At 35.5% G+C, this 19761-nt stretch overlaps 1 protein-coding gene across 11 annotated transcripts in view; it reads right to left on the minus strand.

Moving 5' to 3' along the window:
• Positions 1-19761, minus strand: part of 5-ht1 (serotonin receptor) — a 128314-nt gene that overhangs the window by 52731 nt on the left and 55822 nt on the right. Inside the window, exon 1 of one of the 11 annotated variants that reach the window (XM_070297238.1) lies at positions 8124-8397. The exons of the other annotated variants lie outside the window; for them this stretch is intronic. The gene's annotated coding sequence lies outside the window, so the exon portion shown is untranslated. Of the gene's footprint in view, positions 1-8123; positions 8398-19761 lie in introns of those variants that run through there. 11 annotated transcript variants of the gene reach the window in all.

Below are 19761 nucleotides of genomic sequence, written 5' to 3' on the forward strand. Positions count from 1 at the left end.
TATAATTTTAGCACCTCGAGAATTGATACAGAATTTTTTTTATAATTTTATGCAATCGAAATTATACTTGCAAAATGTTAATAAAAATTACAAAATGAAATTTTTTAATTTTGCAGTAAAGAAGTTATCAATAAAATTAATTTACAAAGACGCGTAGTATTTTTTATTATATTATACATTTTTTATAAAAAAATTATTTTTTTATATACATATATTTATACTATTGATACGCGTATAATTATATTATAAATTTATTTTATTTTATATTATATTAACAGTTACTTATATAATCAATCCATAAATGTATGGAATATCTGTTTCGACATGAAAGAGCATCGATTGTTAAATTCCATGTTCTTGAAAGTTTTAGCAGCCGTGAGTTTGTTAAGTGAAGTAAAAGAGAAACGCTAATCGTAAACTCGATATACTTTCTTATAGTAAAGGTCCCGTGCAATTCACTAGTTTTCGTCAGTAAATTGCGAACGAAAGCGGCCAATGAGAGCAATGCAACAGGTATTTCGATGTAATACGATATTACTCTTCACTAGTCCTCGATTCGTCGTCGAAGTGGATATAACAAGTTTTTCCAACAGATTTACAAAATCCGGAGACTTTTTAATTGATTCAATTATTACCGCTTTAATTTGAAATATAACTGTCAATCGATGAAAACCTGAGAATTTCTCAATAGATGCAACGGTAATAATCATTTTAAGTTAATGGAACGCATCAGTCTGCGCGAAAGATATATTATTTATTTCAAGTACTGATCACACAAATTAAGAATAATTAAATATTAACGATGGCATTACAGGATATGTGATTCGTAACTTATGGCATGAATATCGAAAAACTCATTAAGCCAATTAACTCACTGAGTTAATAACACATCGCTCATATAGCGATCGCCTGTCATTGGTATGCGATAGATTCATACGCTCGTGAAATTTATGAAGGAATGATATGAAAAAATAAATAATTACAATATTATAAAAAATAATAATTTTTATATCTCTAAAGACATTTTAAATACTATAAAAGCTTGTTTAGAAAAATATTTTATATATCTTCTATTCTTTTTATCATATATTGCTTATATATATTAGGTGTACAACTTTGCTTCCGCCGTTTTCCTATAGATGGCTTTAGCGGTAAGTAGTGGTCGAAATAAATAGATCATAGACGTCGTGCTATAAACTTGGGCATCTGTCAACATAACCCCATAGAAACATTAGTCGATTTGTGACTGCATCATAAAGTTATTCTCGATTGAAAATGTCAGTTTACGAGCAAAATTCTCGTCATTTGCGGGAGGTTTTAATTTTCTGCTTCAATATGAAGAGATCTGCGGCTGAGGCTCATCGAATGCTCTCAAATACTTATGGTGAAGCCGCTATTAGCGAAAGAACGTGTCGTGAGTGGTTTCAACGCTTCAAAAACGGTGATTTTCACGTCGAAGACCGGCATAGCGGCGGAAGAGAGAAGATTTTCGAAGATGCAGAATTGGAGGCATTACTTAATGAAGACTCGAATCAAAGTCAAAAAGAATTGGCACGATCATTGGGAGTGGACAATACTTTGAATCATAAATGTATAACCAGTTTTTTACAATAAAGCCTCGAATTTCGGAAAAAAACGGCGGAAGCAAAGTTGTACACCTAATATATTTTTTTATTTGTAGATTTCTTTTTATTTATTATTGCGAATTTGCTAATTCTGCAATTGGTCATCGATAGGATTTTAGCGACGAATGATTAAGATAAAACTCAAAAATATTCATATTCTATGATTAAAAAAGAAAGCGATTTATGTACACTTGGTAGCCAAAATATTAAGGGCCATGCAATTTCGTGTATCGCAATTTCTAATTCCGCTGGGCTAACGTATCAGACTTAATCGCGTACGAGATGCTCGCGAGACGCGCGGATGACGTTCCGGGCGTAGCCAATCTGCGGCATGACGGGCCGACAGCATTCACTTTGTTCTCGTCATCCCGTATACGGACCCATCCGCGACATGAACGGCGATCCTGATGGGGATCATTGCTCGCATAATCGTTCGCGCAGCACGAACGCCCGCACGATCTTTATCGTCCGTGATGATTATCGCGTGATGCGCGATTCACCGCCCGCGATAATTCTAAAAGCATCACCGCCGGATTATCACGGCTCATTTACGACGTAGATGCATAGTATGCAATCGTGCCGCGTTGCAGTTGCATACGTTGCGAATAGCGGAGTCCGTTTAAAATCGACCATCATATCGCATCGACGGATTTAAATGAAAACGAATAGAAAGAAGAAAACTGGTCTTTTATTTCTAGTGCAAATGTTTTATCGGTGTATTTTCTAGTTTCATAAAACTGCAGTTTATTCTTCATTCAAAAAGCATGAGATTACCTTCGATCTGAAGTATGATGTGAAAAATACACTATCTTTACATGTTCGTCTTATTCTTCGCGATATTTAAAAAAATATTTAACTTTGATTTTATAATTGTATGTATACTATATCGAGATATGTTTAAACTTCAATGTGTCCTTTTACAAAAATATTGTATTTAATGTACTTTTCATATATCTTTGAAAAATTATGTGAGAAATTTTTATTTTCGTCTGCTTTTTTATCACTTTGCGATTCAATATCTTTATAACTAATGTACATTTATTTGCCACACAAGTTGATCATAAACGAAAAAGTCGAAGAGAAAATATACATTTCTTTTGTATTTTCCTTTATAAAAAGCTTTCGAGAGAGCGTTCTTGCTTTCCGAATCGATTCGAATCGATTCGAAACGTAAAAATATCTGCGATTCGCGCCATTTGATCATGTAATTTTCTGCTGAAAGTAGAAAGGTAAAAATCGAGCTTTTTCATAGAAATATTTTGAGATAGTCATCGCGTAACCTTTTCCTACGCTGCGTGTTAGAATTTGATTGGACGCGATTTATGTGAAATTCGTAACGATAAAATGAATTATAAGTGAAAAGTTTATTGACATTCGCGATCTCCAGAGAGCGCGAATAAAACGATGTGGATTCGCTCATCTCAATTAACAGTGATGATCCATCCATTCTGGTGTGGGTTTTTTTTTTTTTTTTTTTTTTATTGGTATGTATTCACAGGGCCCTGCGATTTTACTGCGAACAACTTTGAAGAATCTTGCAAAATTATGATGAGAATTTGCGAACGTTATCGCGTTGTCGATCGGGTATCGAATTATTAGCCATTTACCGCCGTCGAAGAACTCGCGGTTACATTAAAGCTAAAATTCGATAATCGGTGACAAATCCGCGATTGCGGATTTTGCATACGATACAGTTGGACGAATAGTTGCGGCAAAGTTTCCTCCGGAACCCACTTGACTAATTGCTGCGTTATAATTACACGAGGTGCTAATGCGCGATTACGCGGATCCGTGCACACTCGTATCCGGTCCCGGCTGCTCTCTCCCACCTTTTCTTTCTCTCTCTCTCTACTTGTCGGTCAACATTAGCAATATATAAGCATCTGGTGGCTGGTAGAGCGTAACGAAGAATTAAGCTGTACCAAAGCGTGACCATAAATCTAATTATACAGGCAGTATCGTGAGGGCATGCCACTTGTAACGTCGCGTGAACATTGTAACGTTTCGCGCAAAGAGCATCACCAAGCAAGATGAACACGCCTGCGCGACGTTAAGTTCTTGCGTGTAATTAATTAAACGCGTGATGACAGACACTTTGCTGTCAGAGCGTATATATATTGTAGTATACAGTAATAGCTCCTTTAGTCGGCTTGCGCGCGCGCGTACACCGGAAACTTTGGAACAATATACATAGCTGACATATCAGAAAATGTAACAGAGGCGTTACGATGATGCTTGTTGCTTGTTAGCGGTGTACGAGAGTGGCGTAATCATGCACTTAGGGAGATTAATGCGCAGTAACACAGCAAACTCCATCTCTGAGTGGATGGAGTTGTCGATAATTTGGCGTAAATATTTTAACAATAGATGTAGCCAAAGGAATTTTTTTTTTTTTTTAAATTATCCTCATAAATGCAGAATGATCTTTGATAAAGATTCTTATTTCTGTAATTAATAAACATGTTTTCACACTGTTATCAATAGAACGCGTATAATATTGGGTTGAGTAAAAAGTCATTGCGTATTTTTTGTATGTTTTTCAAAGTTATTTATGTATATTAAGAACAAAGATCAATCAATGATATATTTTCCGTTTTGTTCGATGACCTTTTGCCATCTTTCGGTGAGCTTCATAATTCCCCGTTCGTAGAAGGACCTGTCTTTATTGGCGAAAAACTGAACAAGGTGCTGATTTACCGCCTCATCTGAATTTAACGTTATTCCACGCAAGGAGTTTTGAAGAGAGCGAAACAAGTGGAAGTCTGACGGCGCAAGGTCAGGCGAGTATGCTGGGTGGGGCAACACATCCCATCCAAACTCCAATAATTTTTGACGGGTCGCCAAAGATGTGTGTGGTCTCGCGTTGTCGTGATAGAACACAACTCCTTTACGATTGACGAGCACCGGACGTTTCTGGATGACAGATTCGTTCAAACTGTCCAATTGCCGACAGTACACATCCGAATTGATTGTTCGGTTCCTTGGTAGGAGCTCAAAAAACACCACACCCTTCCAATCCCACCACACTGAGAGCATAACCTTCCTCTGATGAAGTTCTGCTTTTGAAGTCGTTTGAGGCGAATCATCACGTCGGGACCAAGACCGTTTGCATTCCACATTGTTGTAAACATATCTTCTCATCACCAGTTATCATTCGTTTCAAAAAAGGATCGTTTTCTTCACGTTTCATGAGCATATCGCAGATGTTTATACGCACCGTCAAATGAACTTCTTTGAGTTCACGAGGAATCCAAATATCGAGCTTGCTTACGTATCCCAGCTTCTTTAGGTGGACGTGAACACTTTTCTGACTGATCTTCAATGTTTCTGCAATCTCTCGTGTCGTGTAACGTGGGTTTGACTTGATCAATGCCTTTATTTTGTCGTCATCAACCTCGGTGGGCCTTCCTGACCGAGGAGCATCTTTGAGATCAAAATCACCAGCGCGGAATTTCTTGAACCAGTTTTGGCACTGACGTCCTTGTAGAGCATCGTCGCCGTAAACTTTACGCAATTTTTCACAAGCTTGACGCGCGAAAATGCACAGTTTGGTCTTCCATCTTCAACTTGTTGTAAAATCTCCAAAACTCAACCAAATCGCTCAATTTTTTTTAGAATGAAGCTTAAACCGTCAGCTGTTAAACGATATATGACAAACATATGTGTGAATGACTCTAGTACTGCCAAAACTGAACTAATGCCGTCTGTTGCAAAAATACACAATGACTTTTTACTCAACCCAATAATAAAGACGACATTCGTTTCTATATTTGCTTTAAGGCTATTCGGTCGTTACCTTCTCACTGTCCCGTTTAACACTTTTATACTCGCGTACATATTTAATTTCAAGGAAATCAGTTAAATGTAACCGTCTTATCTTTGGCCTTTAAAAAATCTCTCTACGATAATTGTACCCGCTATATATATTTAATATTATAATTATTATATTATTTTTTAGCAATTCAAAAAGAAAGAATTTTTATATTAATCTTACCGAGTTAAAATACATTTGTTTACTCTTAATTCGGCGTTACCCGGCGTCACGTGAGTGAACATGCTTTAATAAAATCGACGTAATGCTAAAAGTGGACGGCTGATGTCTTTTATCGGTGCTGTCGAATACTTATTCAGGTTAATGTCTTAGCCGTTGCCCTTTTATCGATACCACCCATCACGCTTCGAAAACTTTGGACGCGCATGCATGCAGTTAATATGTATCCACATTGCGTCGTCTTGTCGCGAAAACGATGCTCCTTTTATTCCCGTGTCAGTACAGTCGCATCACTCGTCGTCGTTCTCGCGAGAAAACTGCGATACTTTTGAAAAAGCGCTCTCTAAAAGCTTCGTCGTTAGCGGTAAAAGCATCGATAATGTACGGTGTGACGTATGAAAATGCTTACGTTGACGGCAAGTAAAATATTACTTCGCAAACTTCGCCTCTCCGGGGTCACTCTCCCTCCGTGGGTTAACGCGAATTATTTTACCGCTTCTGCAGCAATTGCGCTAACCTACCCCTTTTATTGACTTTTGGATTTTAGCCATGCCGGGCTGCACTTTTAACGAGTCGCCAGCGCGCTAAATACGTGCTCATTGCGCCGACTTTGCTCCCGACTGTAATCACGCGGATTCGTTTGTTGCAACCACCACTGTTTCGTTTCTCTCTTCCTCTCTCTCTCTCTCTATGTACATAACCGATGTACCTATACACTAGCTGAATTGTAATGTCCGGAGGAATCGTGAAATGTCGAGCTGTTGTGAGAATTTTCATTCTCTCTCTCACACGTGCCTCTTAGAATATTTAAAATGTAGGAACCGTATTGGAGAGGCTTAAATTTCGGGATATAAAAATTTATAAATTTGTTAGATTTATATAGTAATTAAAAATATATAATATCTAAGAAATATATATAAAACAATTGCGCATAATTTTCTGCATAAATCCTAGTTGAAAAGATTCTTGCGAGACTCTGATCATATTGTTTTTAGTTGTGACAGATATATCGTTAGATGTTAAAATATTTCAAATTATTATTTTAAGTATTATTTATATGTGCCTTTTCTAATGCTTTACATGTACCGTGAAGTTTACTAATTGATCATAAAATAGCAATTTGATTGTAAAAATTTTCACATTGTAACGCATTGTAACTGTCAATAAGCGAAACGCGATGTGGATTATACGAGGCATACAATTTGGTTAGAGAATTATTAGAAGTTTGTGCTACGTTCAACAAGTGTTTTCAACCAATCTGAGCTTAGAAATGGCCCATTGGGATTCAATCTATATGTACTGTTTATATGTTGATGACCACCGCAGTGCAATAGATTTATGAAGTAATTACGTTTCTCGATCGTCAGTGATCCATAAGATGAAAATGAGCGTTATTTAGATGATATAACATTTGCATATTTGCGAAATGTTTTGCATTTTACAAAAATTTTTTTTATGTTCTTTGTGTCAATTAATTAGTGCCAAAAAAAAAACAAATAATTGTTTAAAAAAATACATTGTAAATAATTTTCTTAAAAACAATTTTTTTTTTATACTAATTGATTTGTCTCATTATTCTGTACATAGAAGTATTACGGTAAGATTATCGAAAACTAAATATTTTACGAGATATTTAACTTTTTATATCAAAATATGTCAGATTATAAAATATAAAATAACTCAAAAAGTACTTCATGAAAAAATACTTTATTCTAGTGCTTTGGAAAGCTCTCGATGTCAGCTACAAGAATACTAAATAAAAAATGGGGGTTTCTATTTAAGATTTTAAAGTTGACCTTCACATGACCTTCAAATGATTTTCCAAGGTCAAATCATTGTCACCATCTTATGGCCCCCTCGAAACCAAACAACTTTTGTCTAAAACATTTTTCTTTTCCGGGCTTGTTTTTTGAAATATTTACCTGAGGAGATTAAAATGGGACACCCTGTATATATATATATAAAATTAGTGGACATAAAATATATAAAAAAAATTTTACAGTACACATATAACGTAAAAACATTTTTATGGTTTCTGATAACGTTAACCCTTAAATTAATCTGAATTTCTCAAATAAATTAATTTTAAAAGATTAAATTTTTCTCGCTCAACAAAATATTGGACGCTAGATTATTTATAAGAATAAAGTTCACTTCCCGTTTAAAAAATCAATTTCTTCGAGAATATTTTATAACACTATCGACTAAATTACAAAGTGTTTCCAACTAATCTCAATATAATAATTATATAATAGTCTTCGTTCTAATCATCAACTAACTAAAGTGAAGGCGTGATAGTCATTGAAACTGAAATTCGTGCTCGTCAAACTACTTTGAAATAGAAGATCTTACGGTATACCCATCTAGATCCATGTTCAAGTTACTGAGGCGTATTGTACCGTCAGAATCGAGTGTATTGGATTTTCGGGTGAAACCATGCAATTCGACGAGCACGAAAGTCAGTGCAGCAGCGTCCGCGTTAAGGCATGCATTCGTTGCTCACAAACCTCCACTCAATTCGTCGATCGCGCTTCTCGGGCTTCATTTTTCGCAACGCGCTGTGCCCAGCATCCGTTGCAATCTCTCTCGGTACGTCTGCAATTCACCTTTGTGACTGATAGCGGAACGTATGGCTGATCGCTAACTCTTACGTGCAGTCGCTTTTACGCGATCGAATTTCGGAAACGTATAAAGGAAAAAGAGCGAGGCAGGACACGCGTGCGACTCATTAAATTTATATCCCGCTAAGCGCATACATACGTGCCAATTTTGTGCGACAGGGAGAGGAGGTGCCGAAATTTTGTGCGTGCGCAGAATTTTCTCTCTCTTTCTCTCTCTCGTGTGCCGCTAACAATAAGGCGACGCGTGCATTTAATGAAAAACGGGCACAAGAGACACAAAGCTGCTTGTACTCTCGACTCACTAGTTTCCGAACTTTTGTCGATGTTGCTCGGAATTTTTTGACGATCTATATACGCGGGTAACTTTATGCACTCAACTTTTTCGAAACATTTCGATAGACCAGTGGTTGTACATTCTATTTTCACGCAGCAAGCTTTGCATCGACGTAACGCGCTTGACCAAGAAAAGGATGGCTTTTGTATATTAAAACATACGATATATGTTTCGATTCATAAAAAAAAACATGAATTTTACAAAACGGACAATTATTGCACGTTATTGCTGATTGGAATAAAAGTCGACTCATCAAATCTTTCGAATAAATGCAACAGTTGAATCACTGAAGATAAGAAGAATCTCAATTTAGACATTTTATTCTTAGATTTTAGATAAATTTAAAAGCACATATACATTTAACAGCAGTTATATTTTAAATCTTGCTATGTTTCTTTTTGCAGCTGTTAAAATTAGCTATCGGGTTTTCAATTCTTAAAAAATTTGCCATCAGCTTTATATTGTATATACAGGATGTTTTAGGAGGAATAGTGATTGTTTTGGAGGATTGTAGTATCGATTATTTAGAGTAAAAAAGTTCATATAAATATGTATTCAATTGTTTGTGGATGCGCCTACATATAAGTAATAAGTTGTATGCGCATATATTAGGTGTACAACTTTGCTTCCGCCGTTTTTTCCGAAATTCGAGGCTTTATTGTATAAAACTGGTTATACATTTTGAAATTGCTTGTTGTATCACTCCCAATGATCGTGCCAATTTTTTTTGACTTTGACTCGAGTCTTCATTAAGTAATGCCTCCAATTCTGCATCTTCCCGAAAACCTTCTCTCTTCCACCGCTATGCCGGTCTTCGACGTGAAAATCACGTCGTTCTTGAAGCGTTGAAACCACTCACGACACATTCTTTCGCTAATAGCGGCTTCACCATAAGTATTTGAGAGCATTCGATGAGCCTCAGCCGCAGATTTCTTCATATTGAAGCAAAAAATTAAAACCTCCCGCGAATGACGAGAATTTGGCTCGTAAACTGACATTTTCAATAGAGAATAACTTTATGATGCGGACATAAATCGACTAATGTTTCTATGAGGTTATGTTGACAGATGCCCAAGTTTATCGCACGACGTCTATGATCTATTTATTTCGACCACTACTTACCGCTAAAGCCATCTATAGGAAAACGGCGGAAGTAAAGTTGTACACCTAATATTTAAAAATTTCTTATACAAAATATTAATTTGATTAGTATAATCAAGAGAAAAGAATTTAATTTTATATAAATATTTAAACATTATATAAATATTATATTAGTGTAATAAGCAATTAGGATGATATGTGTTTACTTCAAGATAACTAATTTATAGAATCGTTCATGAGAGATGTCTAGAAATTATAGAATATGGAAAATTCAGTAGAAAAGAGTAATTATGGTCAGACATCAGAAAAGTCAGCGGTTTCTTGTAATTCGCAATTTTTTCTCAACAATGTTATGATTTACAGACGACGTAAATCGAGACAAATATACATTTACGGTCTACAAAATACGAGATGTTCCCGCGGTGTTCCCGAAATCTATTATAAATACATATACAAGAGCGTTATCAAGAGTAGAGCGGCGTCGGCGTTGCGCTACATTGCACATGTACACTTCATTATACGCGACTGTTCTGCTGTAATGCGGCCTCAGAAATGGTATATATGTCTCTAGAATCGGAACATTGCTCTCGCTCTCTCTCTCTTTCTGTATATATGTGTGTGTGTGTGTGTGTGTGTGTGTGTGTGTGTGCGCGCGCGCGCGCGCGCCGGAATAACTATTCATTCCTAACTGAGAACAGCTATTTCGTGCAGGGTTTAAAATCGAGTTCGTGTAGCTTCTCGGGTCTGAAAATTATAATTTTCGAAAGTTACGAGTGTACGGACAACGCGTTCTTGAATTTTCTCTTTTATATTAAAATTTGACAAATTTCTGCAAAAATTTATAATTATTTAATTAATATTATGAACATTTTGATATTACTGTATAATCTTATTAAAGCGATAATTGTGTGAGATTATACTTATATTCAGTAATAAATACTATATTTGAGATTAATTTTCAAATATTAAATACAATAAATTAATCAAATATTTAGTACAAATTTAGTGAATAATTTTATATAATGTGCTGGATTCATAAAAAAAAAAAAAGATTAGATCAGCGAATTATTATTTGTTCTTTGTATTAAAATTCTGTGAGAGACGCTTAACCATTTTAACGACTGGCAATAAGATACTTACACAACCAAGTCGGTAATAAGATACTTTACCGTAAAGAGCATCGAGTCAGTTTAAGCAATGCCATAATGGTCTGTGAATGCTGAAAGGACTATTTATAATCACGGTTATATATTTGTGCTTGGGAATTTAGCAGAAAGAGAAGGGATTATGAAAGAAACCGACTGTTTTGTTAACGTGGAACGGGCGTGACCCAATTCTGAGAAAGAGAGAAAAGCTTACGATTCTTGCAAATTATCATACATTTTTTAACTCTCTCTCTCTCTCTCTCTCTCTCTCTCTCTCTCTTATTATGTATTATTATATAACAGTATTTTATAATTGCTTAGAATGCTATCGTTAGTTTTGGAGAAGGATGTAAAAATTTAAAAATTTATAAAACTTTCTCTCTCTTTCTCTCTCTATATTAGCTGTAATATGGAAATTAAGAAAATTATTTTGATAATTAATAATTAAAAATAATTAGCACCCGTTCCTCGGTATTCTTTCAGAAATTACGATAAAGCTGTTTTCTCATTTTTTTCATCATAAATAATTCACGGCCGCCATTCTTCAGTTACTTCTCATATGTAACACGTTGCAGAAGGTCCCTTGTGAGCTGCGATACAAATTCCCTTTGCATACCATCTTCGTTATAAATTATAGAGATTCACAATATCCGCTCGCAAAGCCACTTAGCTCTTCGACAGGGTTTTCGAATAACGCGAGGAAATCCTGCGGAGAATTCCATATGGTGATCTAAGATGCGTGCCAATATGTAGTAATACGCCGTTGCACGATTCCTTCAAGCATTCACATTTCAGATCTATGATTAATCGAAAATCTAAAAAATATTATATCTGATATTAAATTTTGCATATCTTTATCTAATAATTATTTCCCATTCTTGTTTTTCTCTAATCTCGCATGAATCGATTTTGCCAACATAAATTAATTTATATTTAACATTATTTTATTAGAAAAAAATATTTAAAATCTAATTCAATTTTTTTTTCTTTTTTTCATTATTAAAATCAGCTTTGAAAAATGATCAGTTAACTTATTACATTAAGATTGATCTTTCTTTTTAGTTTTGAAGAGAAATGAGTGAAACCGCGATATTTAATCAAGATAGGTGAGATTGGCTATATAAGCAAAGCTTATTCGTAATAAATTAAAACTTGCCATCGTATTTCATGTAATTTCCAATGAATCACAGATACTAGAGTACAAATTATAAGCAATAAATACTTGGAAAGAGTACCTCGCAAATCTTATTTTCGCGAACTGACTCGAGTACTATACTTAATTAGTCATTTAATTGATCATTAAAATTAAATCTTAATTATCAGAAAATCAACATCGAAGGAAGGGCTCTTATCACAAGAGCCTTCAAACGAAGGTAAACGCAAACAACAAGTACAAGTTCATAAAGTTGCTACTAATTACAATACTTTAGCTAATTAAAATCATGTATTAAGCGGGGAGTTTGCTCGCGGCGACATAACGAATAGCCCCGCTATTGTTTGGCGACCAGACTTCCGGCTCGTTAAGTACACATCGGTAATATTATTTCCCTCTCTTCCTTTCTTTCTCATCGAGACGAAATAAACGACCGAAGTTTATTGACTGAGTGAATTAAGATTGCGAAAGTCAGAGTTTGCTCTTTCTCTCTCTCTCTCTCTCTGCACGCTACGCTCGCTTGGTTTTCCACGCGAAATTTGCAAAAGAGGATTAATCGTGTGCAAGCAGCGGGAGCATTCGCGCATGACGGAAACGCTGTCGGTCAATGCGGAGCTGACCGCCGTTTCTCTCCGTGACAATTCTCCGGAAGCTCATGCAAGTAGATTCCGTCGTGTGGAAAGAGCGACTAGTCGCCGATTTCCCCCTGTCGAGTGATCCGCGACTGAGAATGAGGCGATTTCGAACGGAAGCTTTTTTTCTCGACCTCGCCTCTTTCGTTGGCCATACCGGATTTTCCCTGCACTGATGCCTCAAATTGGAGGCACTTGTTTATCGCGGACACTTCGAAACTTTCAGAGACCGCTCGATTATTAAATGTTCTCTGAAATTCTATGGCCTCGCTAGCACTCCGTGGTATTAGTTCGACGAGATCGTAGTATTGGCCTGTCTGTCGGAAACATTTCTGTGTACTTTCAGCCCTTTGAGAGCCAAGGAGAACAGAGCCTCGCTGCAAAAGTGCTGCTGCCAGCTGAGTTTCGTTTACGAGTAAATGCGCACTTACGTTTTACGAGAGAAGGGCGTTTTACTTTACGAGAATATTTCTCTCGCGCTAGAAGCAAAAAACCTTTCGCGCATTGGGTATACATTACGATCGAGTTTTATTCGATTGAGAGAGAGATGCCTGAATTAATTACAATATTGTATAGTTTAAGATTTTATTATAATATTAAATAAATTTCTTATATAAATTTCAATGAAAAATTCTGCGTATTTAAAAAATCGTTACTTTCTGGAACATTTTTTTAAATCAATTATATTAAAATTATGTGTTTGAAAGTTTGAAATAATTTTGATACTATTTAAAAAAGTAATTTAACGTTAATTATTAAAAACCTTGTAGTTATACGTATTTTATTATCACAAAAACAAATAATTAATTAATTTATTGATTTATTTGATCATTACGTCAAACAATATATATTTATAGAAGAGAAATACACATATTGAGTGATCAATTAAGAATAATTTAAAATTCAGCGTCAGAAATAAATTGGAGAAATTATATTTAACATTTTCTCTCTCAAAGCAGTTAACTAATTACAATATATTGCCGGATATAAATTTTCATATACATTTATCATCCTTACCGCGTTTGTCTATCTCAATTACACGGCATAGTGTTTAATAGCGTTATATTGATGTGCGCTCTGTGTAACATATTCATTATGCATTAACATGAAATATTAATCATATTGCATTTATCGTATAATTACATGTATTTTGTCTATGTTTATTAATTATCATTTAATTAATTACGCCAGAGTTTACATTTGTTTATAACTGCATTATTCATCGTGATGCAGTTGTTTTGAACGGGAAAATATTTGCGGAGGCAAGTTTACATCAGTAACGCGATTTCGCTTTGATGTAATCCTCGCAAGATACCGGTCGGTTTACATACCTCTATTCGTATCCGTCTTACTTTTTACGTCGGCATTGTGAAAAAATTTGGTCGTAATCTTCTGTAAATTTGCCCGTCTGGAAGTTTCCACTTGCATAAGATGCCCTCGGCTTTTCCGAACGATGGAACGTACTTCACGTAGATTGAGCGGAAACTTTGAGGTTGACAACTTTGTCATAACATTACCATACCCTGGCAACTCAATTTATCTATAAGTCCATACTTTCTAAATAATAAAAACAATTTTGCTGTGTGTATTATTTTCTATATGTAATAAGAAGAATCTAATTGTATATCGGATTCTCGAGAAGAGTTATGTGGCAACGCGCAAGTGAAAAAAGATAATGAGGGATTTAATATATATATATATATAATAATGAAAATTCTATAAAATCTTTGTGGTTTTACATATTAGAAGATTTTTTTCATTTAAATTGTTTTTTTTTTTTTTTTAAGTAAACTAAAAACTTATATAATAAAAAGTAAATTATGAAAACTACTAGGACTCCTAGGACTTTCATACGCGATGTAAAATATACGCTGACTTTTATATGTAAAACGCCAAGAAATTATAAAGAAATGCAGTAAAGTAATGAAATCATATAAATACATTTTGGTAGAAAATGTCGACGAGAGAACGTTTCACGAATACGATATGTCTCACTAGTTAGCAACCAGCGACATTATGTCTTTAACATTTTTTCTTGCAACTTTTTACGGTTCCGTACGTATCATAAAAAGGTAGAGCCGTCTAATTTTATGTGACACACACATACCAGGTATATAAATATGAAATCGGAATTTGCCCATAGATGGCCCTAGCTGTCAATGTAGTTACCGTCAAATCGCGTCATTGGCGCCATTTTCTTGTTTTGACATCTGATAAAGATTTTCAACTCGCAACAATACAAGTTTCATACAACAGCATAGTTTTTAATAGCGTTGAACGTGTCGAATTTTGTGCCTGGAAACTACGATTTACGGACAGCATTGATTTTCTGTTACCATTTGAAGAAAACTGCTGCAGAATCGCATCGAATGCTTGTCGAAGCTTATGGTGAGCGTGCTCTTGGTAAATCGCAGTGCTTTGAGTGGTTTAAAAAATTCAAAAGTGGCGATTTTGACGCGAGAAACGAAGAACGTGGAAGACCACCGAAAAAGTTTGAAGACAGCGAATTGCAAACATTGTTGGATGAGGATGACGCTCAAACGCAACAACAACTCGATTTGAATCAGGCTTTGCGTGAAAAACGACCAGAATATCAAAAAAGGCAACGCAAAGTGATTTTGCTTCATGATAATGCACCATCACACACAGCAAAACCGGTCAAGGAAACGATTGAGGCGTTTAGTTGGGAAATACTTTCGCATGCGGCTTGGCTCCATTCGATTACTACTTATTTGCATCGATGGGACACGCACTTGCCGAGCAGCGCTTCACTTCTTACGAAAATGTACGAAAATGGCTCGATGACTGGTTTGCCTCAAAGGAGCAACAGTTTTTTTGGCGTGGCATCCACAAATTGTCAGAGAGATGGGAAAAATGTATAGCTAGCAATGGGCAATACTTGGAATAAAATATTTTTTATCATTTTCATACAATAAACGTGTATTTTCTATACAAAAATTCCGGTTTTATATTTATATACCCGGTATATGCTGGAATTCTGAGCTTTTCATAATAATCCGTGCGAAACATTCGCAGAAATGTCGGGATGACGAATATTATCGCGCTTTCCCTCTTTTTAGACGCGCGTATAAAATACTCAAGAATACCGTACTTAAATATCACGCAGAAACACCGACAGATTACTTTGCATCATTCTTTAATTTAATTTTTGCATCATTTTTTTACCATCGATGATATTTGTGTTTAAGTAGCGCAAATATAATATAATAAATGTCTTTTGTTTTGTTGATAAATATCGTCTAATTTGTATGGAGATTTTTCTCAAAATAATTCTTATCGATCTACAGAGATTAATTTAGGAGAATTATACACGGCATCATTTTTATTATGCAACTGCATTTTCTCCGCGACAGGCAAAAACAAAATATACTATGCATGCTAACTAGACCTTTTCATTCTTTGTCCCGCGTCGCAAATTAAATAAACTTTTAATAAAAAGTTGCAGGTCATCTCTATCATCCGGCGGCTCTGCAAGAACTTTTTATTTATCTTGCTGTGATGCATCGCATTATTGTACTTGACAATGGGAGACGTAGCGTACAATTTTAAAATATAATATCTACATTAGAAGAATTTTCTTGACGATAAAAGGATAAGAGAGAGAGAGAGAGAGAGAGAGAGAGAGAGAGAGAGAGAGAGAGAGAGAGAGAGAGATAAGAGTAAAGAGAAGGATTAAGCTCGCTTATTTATGTATAGGTCTTGCTATCCTCATAAATCGACTTTAATCCTTCATTCGTAAGATTCTTCAAGGATAATCGAAGATTTTAATAAATGGCCGTCGTATTTTTTGCCGACACTTTATTTAAAGTAGAGAAAAAATAAAGAAAAGAATTTTTAAAAATTTAAATCGCTCAAACTATTTAATTAATCGCTTTTTGCCGGAAAGAGATTCTTTCGACAATCGATCCCTCTCTTCGATTTCGCGCGATTAATTATATAACTTGGCCATTTTTACGCGATGAGAGCGAGAGCCTCGCGAGGTATCCACGTGGCATTTCCGTGCGGACGGGCGCGCTGACCCGGAAGAGGGAACAAACTTGAATTACGTTCGCGCGGATGCTGAACCCTTTACAGGTTCCATGGATAACGCCCCGAATACTTCATCTCTCTGCTCTCGAATATCATCTCTCCCGAGTTGATCCGCTCAGCCATGATGAAACGTTTTCGGAGCGGATGGTTATGATCCCCCGATAAGTGATACGTTTTATCTCTCCTTAATATTTCCCGGATAAACGTACGTCATAACTATCTCTGTCACCGTAAGCGGAAAGCTCGCCAGGAGATATCAGTTTAGCTTTATATTCCGATGAAGCTGCAGAGAGCGAGCGAGCGCACGCGTATTATAACTCCCGATTTATGGCAGCCGAATGAGCCGACTCGGGCAGATTTCGTTGCTGCAGCGGCAACTCTACGAGTGCATATGAGAGCTGCATTCGCGTGAGCGTGTAGGACATTTGTGTAAGCGCAGTTGTATGCGAATGTGCCGAGCGTGGCAAAGAAACCAGATTTCCTCGCTCGACGCTTTTTATAAGCCGCGCACACCTGCTTTTAGTTCTTATTGCGATAAACTAGAAAAATATATACGTGTTTGTGTGGGAAGATGTATAGGGTGTAAGGAAATATTTAGAAACAACATGGGCGAAATAGCGGAATAATTCTACGCGGATCGTATACATTAATGTTTCATAAAATTTAAGCCCACGGCTCAGAGAACAGAGACTGACGGCTTCTGCTTCGAGTTTATCAAATTTCATTTAATTTTTTTTTATTGATGATTAAAAAATAATTTACTTTTTTTTCAATAAAACAATTCTGAAAAAAAAAAAAAAAATTATCAGCTTTTATTTATTTATTTTTTTTTTATTACAATATAATGTGAGTTCGATTAATACTGTTCAAAACTCTGGAGACTTGTCTGTAACATAATCTGTTACATTCTTTAATAAGAGTATTACAATTATTATTTATTTGCTCGGAGAATCGAAAATGCGTTTGCATCAGTAAAGTCTATTTTTCGGCTTTCTGTGGGGATGATAATAATGTCCAGTCTAGCGTCTGTGGCGAGGGTGGCAGTTGTAAATTACAGCGTGAGATAAGAAAATGTGGATCAATAGACCGCGTGCAACATTGTGCGTGCACGTTCCGCTAGTCTAGCGTAATATGCTACATTATAATTTCCGCTTCATACCGCGCATAATAATAATGTAGATAACGTGGCATGTATATAATCGTGATATAAAAATTTTGCAAGAAACGATGCTATATTAAATCATTAGAACTCGAAAGAGGGGAAAGTAATTGTAAGACGAGTGGAAAAAGAAATTTTCGGATAATATCTCGCGCTATGATTTGACGCGCTCTTGATTTTCGAATACATAAAAATAGGATTTGTAATATTTTAAGTAAGCGTTATTAGGACATTTCGCAACACTGGGCTTACGCCACTTTGTAGAGATTCGCTTCACACACATACATACGTGGATCTATAATTGCATCAAAATTGTAAGAATCTTCTTTTACTTAAAGCACTGGTATATTAATTTCTGACACGATAAATGCTCTTAATTATTTATCAAGTTTTACATATATCGTGTTATTATTAAGCTGTAAAGTGATTCGAGTGCTACAGAAGAACATAAAGTTTAGTGTAAAATGCACCTTTTTTTACATAGGCTGCTCATGCTTGGAAGTGCGGTTTAATGCATATATAAATGTAATCATGCTTTCGGAACGTGCATAATTCATTTTGTGCCTTTTATCAACCTTCTTTCCACTTCTATTGTAATATATCCACGAATTCCGTGATAATAATACTTTTCAACGATGCTCAGGGCACTGTACCACTTCTGTTTCAAAATTTATACGCACGATACGCTTGACGTAAAAATATATATGTACTATAAATACAATAGAAATAAATACCGTCCGCGCGTGTAAAGTGCGCTATAGGTAAATCGCATGGTTTTTGTAATATTCAATTTTTTTTCATGGTTTATCAGATATCTATATCAAAGCTTATGCGCTCCAATAACCATATTTATGTGCAATCATAATTTATAATTTAAAATTTAGATTTTTTTCATTTATAAATGCAGTACTTTTGATGAGATTTTAAAAACATATTTAAAATATGTAAAAAAAAAAAAAAAAAAAAAATGATGTTTTAATATATTACGTATGTATACATATACGTATAAATCTAAATATTATATATAGAAAACATGCATATCATATTATTTCTATAGCGTTATAAATATGATTAAAAAATACCGCGTTTAATGACAAGCATACATATTTCATTATACACGAAAATTTAGTCTACCCTTTGCTGTTTAAGGTATAGGGCGTGAGAAAATATTTAAGATTTTAATGATATAGCCGACCTAAAATGCTATTAGCCAACCTAAGGGAATTAACGATTGAAAGACGCGAGCGACAGCAGACGGGATACGATCGTAGAGGGTTAGTGAGAACTACCATAAATAGGTAAGAGGAAGCTGAGGGACGAGGAGAAACGAGGTTAATCGAACGTACGGTACCGAGGAATTAACTTGAATAATGGGATGATATCGAGGATTGTTCCAATTTTAATGAAAAGAATCTTCAATCATATCTCGATTGCTTAAAAAAAAAAAAAAAAGGAATTAAGCTCGTAATTAACTCCTGCAACTCGTAGTTGCGTATGATTGTAGTATTGTACTATATATGCCAAATGCATCCATTATACGTATCGTTTGTAAAAGTGCCCTTAAGTTCAATTTCAATTAAATTACATTTGCGAATGAGACACGATACGTAGATATAATTTTTTTTCCCTCGTCTCAATGCCATACGCTATAAGTACAGAGTATACGAAGCATTTCGTATTAAGACGTCGGATGGTATCAAATAAAGAGTTGAAAAAAAGAGTTCGAACTTTCTCGGAGAAGCAACAATAGCCCACCGTCGTCCCGACACGGTTTTGTTACCGTGATTGATGCACGAGATTTGCCTTGCAGAGGACGATGACGACGAGGCGGTAAAAGAAGCGCGGCGTCGGCGGCGGCCGCGTCTTTCACACAATCTCGCGAGAATAAAATCCCCTTAAAAGCACCGAGCGGCGCTTTAAAAGCATCGACTCGCATTTATTTTTTTCTCG

The sequence above is a fragment of the Polyergus mexicanus genome, unplaced genomic scaffold (genome assembly GCF_030449975.1).
Source record: "Polyergus mexicanus isolate NDT 795.1 unplaced genomic scaffold, iyPolMexi1.0 SCAF_6, whole genome shotgun sequence".
Taxonomy (NCBI): Eukaryota; Metazoa; Arthropoda; class Insecta; order Hymenoptera; family Formicidae; genus Polyergus; species Polyergus mexicanus.